The 17,678-nt window shown below is 35.6% G+C and overlaps 1 protein-coding gene and 1 non-coding gene across 7 annotated transcripts in view; both read left to right on the plus strand.

The window, feature by feature from the left end:
• LOC138700385 (uncharacterized) overlaps positions 1-17,678 on the plus strand; it is a 690,392-nt gene that overhangs the window by 428,950 nt on the left and 243,764 nt on the right. The window lies entirely within an intron of this gene.
• Positions 13,138-13,210, plus strand: TRNAM-CAU (transfer RNA methionine (anticodon CAU)). Its single transcript has one exon. It is a non-coding gene; the product is annotated as a tRNA-Met (tRNA).

The following is a 17,678-nucleotide window of genomic DNA, read 5'->3' on the forward strand; positions in this document are numbered from 1 at the left end:
ACCGCCATTAAGTATATGAAAAAGACCCAACCCCACTGGGCTAATAAGTATAAAAATATTTGATTTTTAATAACAATATTATTATCTTAAGTTTTGTAGTTATATATAGCAGCCATTCAGTAAATTATAGAAATGAAGATCTAAATTAAGATATTCTCTACATTTACTTACATAACCTCAAAACGTTTCACTTTCATGTCATCAATATAGCATCAATATTATGTACAATTAATGAAAAATAGATACATCATGATATTAACTATAACAATATTTAATTTCTAATGATAATAATGTCATCAAACCACCTCAAGTTTCGTAGATTGGAATATCCAATACACAGCTGTACTCAGAAAATTATACACTGCAGAATCAGTTTTTAATAACAAATTGAATTGAGCTCTAAATATGTCGGCAATCCTGCAGGTCATGGCCTTCGTATAATAGCCTATTGTTTATTGTAGTGTGTGTTTTGTTCTGAAATTCAATCAAGTCGGCCCCGATTCGATAAAATTAGTTCTCAAAACTGACAACAGATGGATTTTGGAAAATAGGAAAATTATGTAGGAAAATTGACATTTCACTGAAAACTACTACTTTTCCGAAAAACTTCGGGTTCCAAGCTTCAAAATGAGGGGCCATTTATTAAAATCCGTTCAGCCGTTTTCCCGTAATTTCCATTACCAGTTCAAATTATATATATAGATGTTGATTGAAGATTTGTTTATGTGTTACACTTTTGTATAAATTAATCCCAGACTTCCTTATCCAAACTAAATTTAATGTAATATCATATGAAAGCTTAACAGAACACTTTTGTAAGGGTAGGCAGAATTAATATGTTCCCACATATTAAAAGCTTATCTCTCTAGCGCCCATTATCGCCTAGCTGTCGCCTGACACTTGGCATCAGCGCGCTCTATTTAACTTGTTCAACTTAAGTATTAAAATGTAAGGATAAAGCTTAGTAGAATAGGTATAGAAGAGCAACGTATGTCCGACGTGGATAAAGAAAGTAGTATATTTTCGAAGAGGAGTGGTACAATACGAGGTAGTATCTCGTATTACGCACAAAAAGTATTTCTTCGAAAAGTTTGCTGTAATCATTGTTTTATATAATGCCAAAAATTGTTATTAAAAAGTATAGGCTCTAAAACACTTTTCTTAATTTTAAAACAGCAAAATGAATCTATCTATAGAGAAAGATTACATTAAATAAAGAATTGCCGATTGTTCACGACTTGCGTTAATTTACATTTACACGCATAAGCTTGCGTATGTAGGCCTGTTATGTTTATTTCTGGTGGTAAACAGTCGGGGTGGTGCAGGTATGATTCGATCTTGGCGAGAAATATGTGTGACATTTATGCCCTACTAGAAAGAGAATAATGCTCGTCTTAGAGATTTTATGTTCAGGTGGCAAATTGAAAGCAAGTTCGACTCATGGACGGAGTTGTAAGCGTGCTACCAATATGTTGAATGTAACGCAAGGGGGCCATAACTTCAGTCGTGTTCTAAATGGAAGATGTTGGGGGTGAACTTTTTTCTCCTCTCTTTTCCTGCGCTAAGAAATATGAAAATAAATATAGTTTTAATGAGCAGCTAGTTCTCGGCTGAAAATTTATTATCTCCGTAAAATACAAACCCGGATAAGAGTTGACGTGCAAGATGAGAGATATCTTTGTTCTTCTTCTTCTTATCCTCCTCCTCCTGTTCCTCCCCCCACTCTTACTCTGTTTCTTATGCATTACCCATATATTCGGTAGGTATGTTTATTGTTTATTGTTTATTGTTAATAAAATAACATTGACAGAAATACAATCTTAGTTCTTCCCTGAAGGAGTAAAAAACTCGTGCTCAGGGAGATATCTAAACACAAAGATAAACACAAAGATAATTTTTGACACAAACTGGGTCAAGAAAAAAAATTACAGGATTAAATTAAATTGAAAAATACAATTTCAATTTTAACAATTTAAGTCATACAAATACATATACATATTAAATCAATATATATTCTTTAAAAATTAAATTCCTAACGCTATTTTTGAAATTCCTGATACTAAAATTTTGCAAATCTGGATATTTATGAATTATTTTATTGTATAACCTTGGACCAAAGTAGGTACCATGGCTCAGAGGTGTGCTTGTGAAACACTTTGGTTCCTCTAGTCGTATAAAATCGGATCTTTTAGTTCCATATTTATGATGATACAATTTGAATTTATTACGGTTTTTATGTATGAAGATTAATAAGGCAATATAATAAATCTGTTTAATTTTCAAAACATTAAAATCAGTAAACAAAAGCTCGGATGAGTAATCAATTGGTTTATTAAGGCATATTTTAATTATTCTTTTCTGAATAAGTATTAGTGGAGTGAGATTAGAATTACAAGCATTTCCCCACCCTAAAATTCCATACTGGAGAATGGATTGAAATAAAGCTAAATAAATGAGACGTAAAATATTAATTGGTAAATATGACCGAAGTATAACAAAGATATAAATTGTTTTACGTAATCTATTGCATAAATATGTAATATATTTGTTCCGTCGTAAGTGTTGGTCGATCGTAATGCCTAAATACTTAACTTCTGAGGATTCTGTTAATATAGGACATTCACAATTTTGAGAAGAACAATCTGAATGATGAATTTTGAGCCTAAAGGAAGATTGAGGAGATTGAAGACCACTGGACCTTAGTGAAAATGGAACAACAGTTGTTTTGGATGTGTTTAAGGAAAGAGCGTTTGAATCAAACCACTCTTTAATTACCTGTAATCCATTATTCGCATTAATATAAGTGCCTTCCCAAGATTGTTCACCAAAAAGAATTACGGTATCATCCGCATATGAATATATAACCCCATTATATTTGCGTAAATCTGTTAATAACAAATCATTTATATAAATCAAGAATAAAATTGGACCAAGAACCGTGCCCTGAGGGACCCCTACTTTTATGTTTTGAGTAATACTAAATTCATTATCAATTTTAGTTACTTGATTTCTGTTATTCAAATATGACTTAAATAAACTTAGAACATGACCATTAATGCCTAACAAGTTTAATTTCTCTAATAAAGTATCATGGTTAACGGTATCAAATGCTTTTCGAATATCCAAAAATATACCCAAGTATTTATTCCCTCGGTCTAACTCACATATGATTTTGTTTGTAACACATGAAATAGCGTCATCTGTGCCAAGTTTATTTCTAAAACCGAATTGATTTGAAGAAAGTACGTTGTATTTGTCCAAATAATTTAATAGACGACTTTTTATGCATTTTTCTAAGAGTTTAGATATACATGAGAGTAAAGATATTGGTCGGTAATTGTTCATGCATTTTTTATCTCCTGATTTGAAAATAGGGACAATTATAGCATTTTTCAATTTATCTGGAAATTTAGCATGTAAGAAGCACAAATTAAATACACGAACAAGCGGTTTAGCCAAGAAAATTCTGAACAGTTTAAATATTTTGGAGGGCATAGCATCTTCACCAGGGCTTATGTTATTTTTAATGAGGTAATATGTTTAATTATTTCACTTCCTGTTACACAGAACAAAAACATAGAAGACTGTAGTTGTTTCATATTATTACAAAAATTACCACTCTTCCTAGTTCTTATACTAGAAGCAATTTCAATGCCAATATTTGAAAAATAATTATTAAACTCCTGAGCTATTTCAAATTTGTCCGTAATTAATACACCATCTTTATTATACAATTCCGTAATATCATCTTTCACTTTCGGTTCTAAGTTAGTTGCCTCTCTAATTGTCTGCCAAAAATTTTTAGGGTCACTTAGATTGTTTTCTAGTTTTTCGGAATAATAGCTAATAATAATAATGTAGATAGGCTTTACCTAACAAAGGTGCATTTTGTGAGGCAATACTGACAGATCATTTTATAAAGAACAGACATAGTCGCACTCCACTACAAATTTCAGGTCCACACCTGTGGAGTAACGGTTAGTATAGTCATTCGTGATCCCGATGCTGCCCGCCGAACACAGTGTGCTGTAGAGAAGGGGGAGAGACTCGTACCTCAACAGATGGGAGCGGTCAGTGAGGGATCGCGGCAACGATCTGCTTATGTTCACAAATAATAACATCAAAAGGATAAGAAATATCATACCTTTGTATATTATTTTGACATACTATGAAGCTTCTACTTTTGATTGGGGAATATTCAATAATGTAATAATTCATTTCGCATTACATCTAGAAGACCTTCTGTATGCACGATTTTACAAAATGCTCATTCTGTAAAGGGCTTCATTGATTTCCTAATATTCCAAGTTGGAATATAGCTAGTAAGAAGCTTTTTTGTTTAAGACTGAGGATACGTGTGTGTTTTGTGTTTGTATTCTTCTGTTTCAAATTTATCAAAATATTTGTATGTATTTCAACTAAAATGAAACTGCGAAACTGAGTGTAAATGTATCGTAATATACCGATTATTATGTATAATCAACAGTTATACAGACGTCCCAAAATAAATTATTTTCACTTATCCAGCATACCTATAATTGTACGATATTCTTTGTGAAGAGTCGAGTAGTGTCGTCGCATTTTGAATTTTAACACACCCTTAAGATTTTTCGAACAAATTAAACATTTCATATTCTCCCCACTAACACGAAAATATATTTCTCTTCCCTTTCATCCTTGAATGTACTACGTCCATGATTAGAAGACATTGTGAAACGGTGGACCACTCCGACCAACACAATCCGCCACTGCTCTTCGTTTGCGCATAAACATTGAGTACAGTACAGGTGGGGATGGGTGAGGCGGAGCGCGCTCATTACGTACTGGCTTCGGTTCCGTTCAGGGTCTTACTCGCGAGTACGCTTTTGGAGACGTCTGGGTTAGAGAGTCTGGCCGCGAAACCAGGTGGCCCGGGTTTGAATCCCGGTCTGGGCAAGTTACCTGGTTGAGGTTTTTTCCGGGATTTTTCTTGTACCCAATATAAGCAAATGCTGGGTAACTATCGGTGATGGACTCCGGACTCATTTCACCGGCATTATCACCTTCATTTCATTCAGACGCTAAATAACCAGAGATGTTGATACATAGTCGTAAAATAACTTACTAAAAAAAATCAGACTGCAATAACAATTAAGAAAGCCACCGATGTGGCTCAGTCGACTAAGGCGCTTGCTTGCCGATCCAGAGTTGCGCTCGGGCGTGGGTTCGATTCCCGCTTGGGCTGATTACCTGATTGGGTTCTTTACAAAGTTTACCCAACCATGAGGCGAATGTCAGGTAATCTGTGGCGAATCCTCGGCCTCATCTCGCCAAATACCATCTCGCTATCACCAATCCCATCGACGCTAAATAACCTAGAAGTCGGTACAGCGTCGTTAAATAACAAAATAAAAAAATTAGAAACAAAGGACGACAGAGCGAAATATGGAATGAAACGTATTGAGGTCAGAACAGGTCGTAATCATTATCAGATTTTTTTATCGTGACTATTACACTTTTACTACGTCATAAATTGTTTACTAATAAAACGGTACGAAAGGATGTCTTTCAACCAATCATAGCTGCTTATCGCACAATTTTATCATTTCCCTAGCATTTATTTATTTTTTTCCCTTCCCTAGCATCTGTTTCTCTGTTTGCTAACATTTCAAACTGCAAATTCTTTATGGTAGTATAAAACATGCTTTGTGATCATCATTTGTTTACAGCATAGACAGTCAACTGAAAATGGCGGCTCCATTCAAACGTTTTGCTGAAGCTAACTTTAGTGAAATATAATTTCAGTAAGTCAATTAAAATTTTATTGTATTAGAGTACTTTATTTCTTCTAATCTTTATATAGCCTACTTTCTTCTACTCGTGTAGTAGTTATTAAATCACACTCGAGTTTTGATTTTCTCTAAATAAATCAAAACCTCTAGTGAGATAACTGTTGATAAACCTTCTCTTACATTCTTTTTTTTATGGCATATGCAAATTTTAAGTCACGGTTGTGACGTATCTACATTATTTTCTGACATGGAAGCCGAGTGTCCTATCGAACTGGTGTCACTAAATCTGTTCTCAAATTAAGTCCAAAATTGACTTCGGATAAAATACTGGAAACTTGTAATTATTCTGCCAGAACAATGAAAAACATCTTTAATTCCGAATATTTGCTCTGTCAAGGGAAGTACCTCAGCTCGAACGGCCAAAACCGACTGTAAACGCGTTTAAAATAAAATGTTGTACCTATTCGAATAGCTATCAATGCCATTCATCTGTAAAACTACGTGTGCGGCCGCTAACGCCATCTGAAAGTTAACGTACTAGCCTCACTACGTCGTAGCTGTACAGACAGTACGAGCGAGACCATTGCGGTGTTCAATAGTGAAGTGCACGTACTAACGGCAGACATGAGTAGGCTGAACTCAATCTTGTGAACATTGTTTACCTGCTGCACGAAAAGGTACGTCGAACTTACATACCGGATAATGAGGATGTAATTGGAGTGAGGATGAACCGTTTGCATGCGTGTTACGTGACATTATAATGCAAACATACTACCGGGAATTATCAGAAGCAGATACCGACATATTGGATAGGAATAGTGATTGTGAGTCTGATGGCGGAGAAGGAACAGCACATGTGTATGAGAGTTCCAACAGTTCTGGAACGTTCTCTCCAGCAAATAAAGGAACTGCAAGTCAAAGTGAATACTTACCTTCACTCCAACAATGTGACCACCGCGATCTCCAGGTTTCAATTCGGCTGACTTTTGGTTGTGGGGTTACCTTAAAGAACGAGTTTTCCTGACACATCCAACAACCCTACTGCAACTGAAAGATGCCATCTCGCAAGAAATTGCCAATATTCCAAGACATTATCTCCAAAATGCTGTACATGGTGTCGCAGAAAGAAAGCTGTACGTTGAACAAGAGAACGGCAAACATCTTCCCAATGTTTTGTAAACCCCGTTGTTTGTCCAACACTGTGATGTTTTTGTTTTTCCCTATCTCATATTGTAATATTTATAGCGGTTTAATGTTTGAACTGACTTTTGAAATACCCTATACTCCTATATTATTTAAAGCAAATGTCGTGTAGCTTCTTGCCACATAATACCTCATTTATGTATTTTGTGGATCTGCTTGTCATAACTGTCTGTTACACGGTGTTGTTTCTTCAGCGATTTGTGCTTCTCTAGTCATTAGATTCGTCATTCTTCAATCATTGATTGTACACGACTGCGGAGTTTTACAGATAAATAACCTTGATGGGTGATAGAACAAGCGCAGCTCTGTATTTTAAACGCATTTACACTCTGTTTTAGCCGTTCGAGCTGGGGTACTTCCCTTGTGAGTATCAAGGCAATGATATAATTCTCCCAGAATTTTATTTATTAATAGGCCTATAAATATTCCTAGTATGATTATCTGCATAGGTATAAAATTCTTCTCATTGTACAGTGACCTATTTGCTTGTAAGCACCTCTACTGCACATATTGCTCATACTTGAATTAGGCAACTCATATGAAAATAAATTAAGTAGGTTAAATTGTGTGTTTTTGAGGATTTTTCGGGTTATATCTTGCGGATTTTACCTTGAGCTCACATTTCGACAAATGCTAGACGAACATACAATGGGACTCCGGTAGCGTCTGGTCAGAGCGACGCCAGATCTCCTCCGCCTAGATTATCACGTTGGCAACGGACAAACAACCATGCCCAGGCGGAATTCAGATCCATGTCTGTATTCCACGCGAAGTTGAAGCTTTGAGCCTTACGCATTGCGTAAACGCGTTCGGAATATCAATGCATATGCTAGTTCAATAATGTAATTCCAAATTGCATACATGGCATTACGTATGTGACGTGTAAAATAGCTTCAAACCGATTTGTGAACTATGGATTTCAACACAAAAGATAAACAGATTTCGTATGTTACGGGTAATATCAAAATCATAATATGCTTCGTGGTTTGAAGCCTATTTAATATTGTTTGGGGAAGTACGGAAGTCTATCTCTGTTGGTGTTGTTAAAATGTACACGGCCAGTCTCGTTCTAGTTCTGTTATTGCTGTTGAATTTAATAGGTAACCCCAAAAATTTTTACTTTTTTTTCTCCAAAATTTATTTACTCTAGGGAATGAATAAAAAAAATTATAGACACTTACTTTTGACAACTTTTTCCGCACTTACAAGTCAACACAATCTTCATCGTCCTGCAACATTTGCGCCATCACGGAAGGACTGCACTGTTCCAGGAACGCATCTGTGGTCAAACTGTTGACCGTTGTCTTCAGATCATCGTTTCAGTTCTTGTTCATTGTAATGCACCCAAAATTTATCAGCTGTGACTCTGAGACAAAAATATTTTCCCCTCTTTCTTAAAGCGCTGCAAAAGTTCTTCATAGATGCATCTTCAGTTACGGTACCCTTGTGAATCTCGGTTAAGTTCAGAGTTGTCAACTCTTCAAACTAAATTTCATCAAGTAATGATACAAAAATCACCAGAAAATCGCCGAATTTACTTACTAATTTTACTCATATTGGAACCACAACTTTTTTTCTTTTTATTTATTGTATTTTATTTTATTGGGTTATTTTATGACGCTGTATCAACATCTAGGTTATTTAGCGTCTGAATGATATGAAGGTGATAATGCCAGTGAAATGAGTCCGGGGTCCAGCATCGAAAGTTACCCAGCATTTGCTCGTATTGGGTTGAGGGAAAACCCCGGAAAAAACCTCAACCAGATAACTTGCCCCGACCAGAATTCGAACCCGGGCCACATGGTTTCGCGGCCAGATGCGCTGACCGTTACTCCACAGGTGTGGACTTTTCTTTTTATCACCTTGTAAGGGTTAAACCACAGTCTAGTATATACAGTCACGAAGCTTGAGTTGTGAGGGTGCTAGGAACAATAGACTGTGCCGGTACTATTTCGCATTGTTTGTAATGAGGCGATATTAGCGATCCTAGTGGTTAGTAACTATCTATGGATGTATATTTACTACGTATTGAGCTTCATGGCTGTATATACTAGAGTGTGGTTAAACCTTGTTTTTCTAGGACATTTAGGGCGGTATTCATAGACATTCTTAGCGCGGGCTTCCGGTGGATGATCACCGAACTAACGTTTTTCATATTCATAAACCATTGTTAGCGTTATGATATGAATCCTGTACAAGTAACCAGTCGATAGCGGGGGCTAGCGAAATGTCTATGAATAGCACCCTTAAATTTTATACACTAGAAGTACTGGTACTAGACACGTGAGACTTCCACGACAATGTCAACACGGAGATTCCAAAATCCAGATTCGTGCTGAGGTTCATATAGCGTAAGCCAGCCGCGGCGAAAATGCGACTCACGAGCACATTGTGGCTCGCAGTGCTTTTCTCTCGCTTCCTACCTACAACCCCCACCCTCTTACTCACTGGAGTCAAACTCCGTTCTATTTGTATTTGTCTCGGACCTGCGAGTGGCGTATCGTCGCAATGTCTCTCTCGAAACCATGTATCTCTATAAAAAACGAAAGTTTCAAGTAGGATGGGAGGATGCATTCTTTTGCTTACAATATGATGAAAATATTAAATGTATGATTTGTTCACAAATATTACTAGGAAAACGGTTGTATAACATAAAATGGCATTATAACTTACTACATGTTACTGATGAAACATTAAAAGGTTAAGTGTTGTTGTTGTTATTATTATTATTATTATTATTATTATTATTATTATTATTATTATTATCATTATCATCATCATCATCATCATTATCATTATCATTATCATCTCTGTACGTCGATTCTTTTACAGCACATGTATGAATAATGCGGTTAGATTTTCAATTTAAACTCACAGATTTACAATGTGACGTTAAATGAAAGCTAGATGTAAGGACTTGACAGATATTGAACTTTTCAAATCTTTGGGGGGGGGGGGGAATATATATATTTGAATCTTCGTTCTTTCGCTTGCTCTGTTGAAGCCATGTTCGCTGTAACTTACGTTTGTGAAAAATTATTTTCAACAATGAAAATAGTAAAAATCAAATTTAGATCACGACTGACAGACAAATACCTTCGTGATCAACTATGATTGGCAGTAAGTGACATAATTCCTGATTTTGAAACTTTGTCGCAGAGACATTCTGAAGACAGTTAATTTTAGGTTGTGATAATGTGTCCTAAGTTTTCTTGTTCATTTCTTTCTTCGTTACACGTCCTAAACATTAACTTCCCCTTCGGTTGTCCGCCTCCCTCCATAGGTGCTATGCACGTTGCAGCTTACACAGTGGCTCGGCGCACCATGGCCCTTCCGCCAGGGCTGGCGTAAGCGAATTAGTTTTAGAGGACTTCAAAACTTTTTTTCATATCAAACTTCCGCGAAAGCGGTGTCAAATACAAGTTTTCGATGAATCTCTGGATGGGTTATGGACTTCGGTACAGCCCCCAGAGTCATAGCAGGCATGTTTTCGTGTTTAAATATTTGCACTCTATACTGGTGGGTTTTGACGTAGTGAGCAGTTTGCCTGAGGACAGTATCTACTACAATGCACTTCATTCGAACCATCTGTGTAAGCAAAGTGAAGGAGCTGAGTCTACGAGCCTGTGAGTACAGTGTGTTATTTCCTTGAGATTGCAAGTCGGTCAGACCGATGATCATAAAATAACAAAGAACGGCTTTTATTACTTCCGTACCGTAGTACAGGATCCCGTACGTACGTTGTGGCATGCAGGTGAAAATAGGAGGAAGGCAAAGTACAAAATATGGTATTGTTTGCTGGATGTATGTAATCTCATTACTGCAGTTTCTAAGTAAAGGTTGGACAGTTTCTAACTCATGATTTCATCTAGTACCTACTAATGTGTCATTGCATGCGATTATTCTTCAAGATGGTGTGTCGTGAAATCTGGAATTCAACAAGGATCAGTTCTCGGACCTTTACTCTTCATGATTTATATTAATGACGTGACTAAAATGATAAAACGCTGCAAATACCATATGTATGCTGACGACTTGCAAATTTATTTGCATTTCCACCCTGATGAGACTAGTGACGCAGTAAATAAAATAAACGAAGACTTAAATTCGATTTCACTGTGGTCACACAAATTTGGATTAAGGTTAAATCCAGAGAAATCGCAAGCAATCGTAATGGGACATAATCGTCTACGAAGTACTCTTGATAGTGGTACTATACCACATATAACATTGAATGGGATTATTGTTAAATACAGTGAAACAGTTAAAAATCTTGGCATTTTTATGGATAGCGATCTAAATTGGAACACTCAAGTAACACACACTTGCAAAAAAAATATTTTCTCAACTTCACTCTTTGTTTCATATGAAAGAATTTCTACCACTTAGTCTAAAAAAGAATCTTATTCAGACGCTTGTAATGCCCCATTTTGATTATTGCGATTCCTTGCTAACTAATGTAAGTTCACTCTTAGCTGAGAGACTACAACGTGTTCATAATGTGTGCATACGATTCATCTGCAATACTCGTAAATTTGACCATATAACACCTTCCCTCCAGTTACTTTCATGGGTGCGTCTGAAGGAACGAAGAACAATACATTCACTGTCTCTTCTATTTAGAATCATGCATACTTCTACTCCGAATTATCTCTTATCGCGCTTTCAATTTCTTACAACTCTTCGAAACCGACATCAAGCACTTCTTTCTATCCCTCATCATAGAACGTCTCTATACTCATCCTCCTACACTGTAGAAATACCTCGTCTCTGGAATTCGCTACCTAATGATGTCAGGGACTGCCGGACTTTATCACAATTCAAAATTAAATTGGAAAATTTTGTCTTGTTTAATGCTTTTTAGATATTGCTAGAAGTGTTGATTTGTGTTTTTTTTACTCCAGATTAAAATCTCAAGTTTCTTGTTTATGTTAGTTAATTAGGATACAATTAATTATACTTAATCACTCATTTAAAGTTTGTGTGACTGCAACTTGTGTATATTTTTGTGTGACTTTACTTCGTTTATAGTGTTTTTTTTTTCCTTTTTATTTCTGTTATTGTATTTGTATTCCTGGTGTTGTGGAAGAGAAGGCCTGATGGCCTTAACTACACCAGAATAAATAAATAAATAAATAATAAATAAATAATAAATAAATAATAGTAGCTCTAAATAACGTCGCTTAATACTGTAGTTACGCAAGAATAATTTTGTTTTAAAAGTTGCTATAGTCGCGACGCTGTTATTCCCGGCGTGACTCCTCCATTTTGCTTACGTCTTAGGTAGTGTAGGCTCTATAAAGTCTAGGTAGGTGGTATCGTTCGCCATTTTTGTTCTTTCGTTGCCGAGCTACCATACGAGAAATCTATTTGCCACACCGTTAAACATTATCATGTCGTAGCTCCTATGATAATAAATCAAACGCACTGTAATTCAGCTAGTAATTGAGCGGCAAATAACGTCTTCGTGTGCTTTCTGCGAACACCAATGAAAGAGCCAAAATGGCGGGCGATTATATTAAGTATTTATCGAGCCTTAAAAAATGAATAACGTCTTCATAAGCGAATGACAAGACGCACACGTTTAAATGTAGCCGACCTGCAACGCGATTGGCTGCCGGAAATTAGAGCGACGGACTATAGATTTCGGAATTCTATGAAAAATGCTGATTTAGAACAGCTTAATTATCGATAAGATCAAGTAGGACTAATATAATTTACAATTTATAAAAAGTTCACAAATGTAGTACATACACTTAACAATTAAAACTAATCTATACACAATTAGTAATTTCACACAATAAATATACAATTTTATAACGCAGTTTCTATAATTTAAATATTTAATTTATGTTGTCTTATCCTGCACTTACGTCTAGTTTTAGTGCAAGATTCAACCACTCTAGTTTATTTTAAACCTTAATATTTATTTACTTGCTTAAGTTGTATTTCTCGTTTAACTCTACAATGTGCAGCCAGTATACTGGGTGTTAAAAAAAAAGTATCCAATATTTTAGGAGGTGATAGTATGCATGCATCAAAACGGCGGTTTTCCCTTTGTGGCCTGACTCCAAATTTAGCATGTATGCTGACATTTTTATATTAAGTAAATTGCCATTAAACACTGGAGGATAGGACTTCGATCTGGTGCTGTGGATTTAACTTCGGCGTAGCTCAATGGTGAGAGCGCTTGGTACATAGAACCAAGGGCCCGGGTTCGATCCCCGGCGCCGGAGTGAATTTTTCTCCTCCAATATTAATTGTTACTATAACAGATGTATTCTGTAGGACCAAAAAATAATAATCTTTACGTAAATACAAACTAGGTTATTTAGGGTCGATGGAATTGATAGCGAGATGAGGCCGAGGATTCGCTATAGATTACCTGACATCGCCTTACGAATTGAGAAAACCTCGGTAATCAGCCCAAACGGAAATCGAACCCACGCTCGAGCGCAACTCCGGAACGGCAGGCAAGCGCCTCAACAGTCTGAGCTACACCGGTGACAATTTAATTAGAGGTAGACGAGATGATCGATAAATTTTGTCCTAAGCCCATTATTCGGGGAAAGGATTCATTTACTCGTTCGTAAATCTACTACATGTGACCTCCATTCTTTTCTTCTCTTCCGAATACACGTATAGTGAGCATTTTTACTATTCTTAAAAATACCCTGACTTGCCGAGATTTGAACTCTAGTAGCCGGCTATGTGAAAACGTGTTAGTCATTCAGAACATAATGATGCTTCAGGTATTAAATGTAATATTTTGTTGTTAACTGAAAGTATATTTGAGAGAAATGCTATATTTATAACGAAGATAACAGGCATTTTGAGTGTGGAATGTTTTGAACTTTAACCTTCCACTAAGATAAAGTTCCCGTAAAGATAAATATTTGATCAGCCTACTTTCATAGACATACACTCGAAATGTAGTCAACTGTCAGCCGCTATTAGGAAAAGCTGTGAATAATTCATACATAACTGACAATAATAATACTTCATTGCTAGAAAAAAGAATCACTCTAGCACCCCCAGAAAGAGTAAGTTACATACTCGTGCTCAGGGGGCATTCCTACATAATTTTAAGACATTTTATTAATAACAGAATAAAAAGTAAAAAAAGAAAAAGAAAAACACGGAACATGACTTAGTCCTGTCTTTGCGCCCATCATGTAATGACATTAGAGAAAATTCTACTCGTCTCTGGTATTGGTGCATAAGTAATGTGCGAAATGATCAATTTATTACAAGATGACTGCGGATAAATTAGTAATTTTTAATGAGACTATTACACTTTTACTACGTCACACTACTTTCGACCAATAAAACGGTACGGAAGGACGTCTTTCAACAAATCATGGCCGCTTATCGCACAATTTTATCGCGTCCCTAGCATTTGTTTATTTTTATCACTACCCTAGCATTTGTTTCTTTGTTTGCCAACATTTCAAACTGCACTGGTCTGGCCGTCAAAAAACAGAAAATTACAAACCACTCCAGTCGATGCACATCACTTTCAAATATGACTCTCATTTTGGCATTCGAGAACAAGAATTAATAAAGATCACTGGTCATATATGAAGAGCACCATTCGGAAATCCAGAATGAGTTGAGGGATACACCATGTACACCAACGAGTTCACTTCTTTTACGCACACGTCCAATATAACATCAACTGAGCCACCAAAACATTCAAATTTGAAAATTGTACTTTCAATAATTGTTTCTTTTAAAATTATTCATGTTTATTTTTTATTTCATCATCGTTAATTAAAACGTTTCTTGTTTATTTCATCATCCCTAATTAAAACTTTTCTAACACTTGTTTATATTATTTAGGTCATGTTTGTTATAGCTTGTGCTATATATTATGGATAGTCACGTAACAGAGATTGTTTAATACTAAGATTTATTGAAAATCATCTGTCAAGTGACGTTGATTACTGGGATCCGGATGATTGAAATGGAATGCAAATGTTTTAATAAAAATGAAACTGAATCAACAAAGCCTTCTTGACTAGTAACAGTCCACAGAGTTCAATGATGATTCCATAGTTGGCACAACTGATACCGGTAACAAGAAAACATCATAAAACACTACTGCCATCTAGCGTAATGTTGAGATGGTACAATAATACATTTGAAGACAGTTGTATTTTCGTAAGCCAATTAATATTTTATTGTACACTTTGTTACTTCTAATCTTTATACAGCCTACTTTCTTCTAATCGTGTAATAGTCAATTAAATCCCACTCGAGTTTTGATTTTCTCTAGATAAATTAAAACCTCTAGTGAGATTACTGTTGATAATAAAGTTAGATACTTTGTCTCGAGAGGTAAGTATATGACTATAAATTTAAGAAATATAACTTACATTAGTCGATTCTCGTACAAGTCCTTTTCTCAAATCAACTGCTTTATTTTCTTGGATTTTATCAGCATTGATGATCATTATGTCTGTGATGGCAGTTTAACATTAACTCTTACATTGACGAAGTATGCTGTAAGATACAACAATTTTAATTATGTTATAATTTGAATAAAACAGCTGAAAGAGAACAAAATTACGTAAGTATATACAAGACTACATTAGTTGTTTAAGTAATTAATATTTATTTTAATCGTCTTCAACTTGGTGAGGTTGCCAAAGACAAAGAATGTTGAACAGTAACATTTAAGGTGTGACATTTAAATGCCTCTCAAGAAAGTGCAAATCTAATCTTTCAGGTAAAGCTTCCTGTAAAGCAGATTTGAATACTCAAAGTTTTGATATTCATATCTGCTTTACAGGAAGCTTTACCTGAAAGATTAGATTTGCATAATATATACGTCACTGTGTACGTTAACAGAGTTTGTGTGCACTCGATGTGGGTCTCTGTCGTTTCGTCAGCCCACGTGAGTTGTGTGGATATAAAGGGAAAACTTGAGACGGTGTCGGGTGGAGTTCCCGGGTAGCTCAGTTGGCAGAGCGCTAGTACGTTCATCCAGAGGTCCCGGGATCGATACCCGGCCCCGGAACAATTTTTCCCTTGAAATTATTCCTCTCAAGAAAATTATTTACATAAATTGAAATTTACAGTATATTAAATGACAATTTAAGATCATGAAAATCTGCAGTAAAATGTGTATACTTTAATGTGTATACTTATTTTACTTGTTATATGTTTTCATTGAATTATAAATAATAATAATAATATAATAATATTTATTAATACTATACACTTGAGCTACATTAGGCATTGCACCCCGAAAGAGCAGAAGCTCGTGCTCGGGCGCAGTTCAGATCAGTTATACAAAATATATCACAAAATTACGAGAGTTCATTGAGCACAATCACATTAATAAATGGTAAAATACATACAGCATGTAATAACAAGGTCTATATACAAATAGAAAATACAGAAGTACATGAATATTAGAGTAACAATTTTAACTCAATTAGCTTAAACAATTAAATAATTAATCTGATTTGTTTCTTAAATCTATGTGTGTTAAGTGTACTTAGCTCAGGGTAAGCTCTAATTAATGTATTATATATTTTGGGTCCAAAATTTCTGCTGTGTTTTAAATAGAACGATAAAATGTTTCTTTTAATAAAATAGAAATAAAACGAGGAAATTCAATTGTAATCCGTCACGGGTTTTTTTAAGAAATAACATCTCTCAAGAGGGATCCTGTCGGCGAATTGACATGCTTGCCATTCCACCAGGCTCTACATCCGCCTACATTATCGACCCGACTATCAGGTTCGAGGCACAGGATGAAAAGCTCGCTGAAGTCCACGCAGAAAAATGCAGAATTTATGAGCCCACAGTTCCATTCTATTTGGAGAAATATCACCTCACCTCCATTGAAGTAGTTGGGCTAATGGTTGGCGCTAGGGGCACAATACCTCGCCTCTTGTCACTTTCTGCAAGAAGTTCCAGCTGAACAACGACTTCATTCGTGATGTTTCCCTTACTGCTATCAGAGGATCACTTGCCGTTTTAAAATACCACCTGTACTTTGTTTCCTAAAGAGGAAGAACTTTTGTTTGAACGTCTAATCCGTTTGTTCATTATGTATGGTCTTATTCTTCCTTTCTTGTTCGTTCCCCATATTTCTCTTTTGTGATCTGTTTTTGTTTTCACTCTGTGTTATGCTTTGTCCAGTGAGGCAGTCCCGTTATTGGGAAAGCTGAAAGACTGTCTTTCTTCCCCCTTATTCCAATTTAAGGGTTAATACAAGGTGTTGTAATGTGTTTAAGAGGCTTGGAATACCTACATCTATTATTCCGATTGTAACCTTAGCTGCATTGAAAGGATCAATTGCTCTCCTGAAGCATCACCTATATTCGAAATGAAACTAAGTTCAGTAGCATTCTTTACTTTTTTGTAACACTTACCTTTCTAAAAATAGGTATATTTCCACTAATCTCAAAAAAAAGTTATTTGCAGCTATGTGCTTGTAAGAATTTCAGTGTTAAAACAAAATTAATGGTTTTTTATGAACTTGTAAAAATTTCTGTGGTTAAGTACTCTTTGTCCCTTCTGGCAGCTCACGAATGGTGAGAAGATAAATTTTTCGCGTTTTCGCGTGGCCTAGTACTGGAGAATAAAATTGCAAACCTTATTTCTCACACTAGTTTATTAAGCCGTGTCGGACTGTAAAGAAAACAACTATCGCAATGTCCATATTTTATATGTTGTACAATACAATAG

The sequence above is a fragment of the Periplaneta americana genome, chromosome 5, assembly GCF_040183065.1.
Source record: "Periplaneta americana isolate PAMFEO1 chromosome 5, P.americana_PAMFEO1_priV1, whole genome shotgun sequence".
In the NCBI taxonomy this organism is placed as follows: Eukaryota; Metazoa; Arthropoda; class Insecta; order Blattodea; family Blattidae; genus Periplaneta; species Periplaneta americana.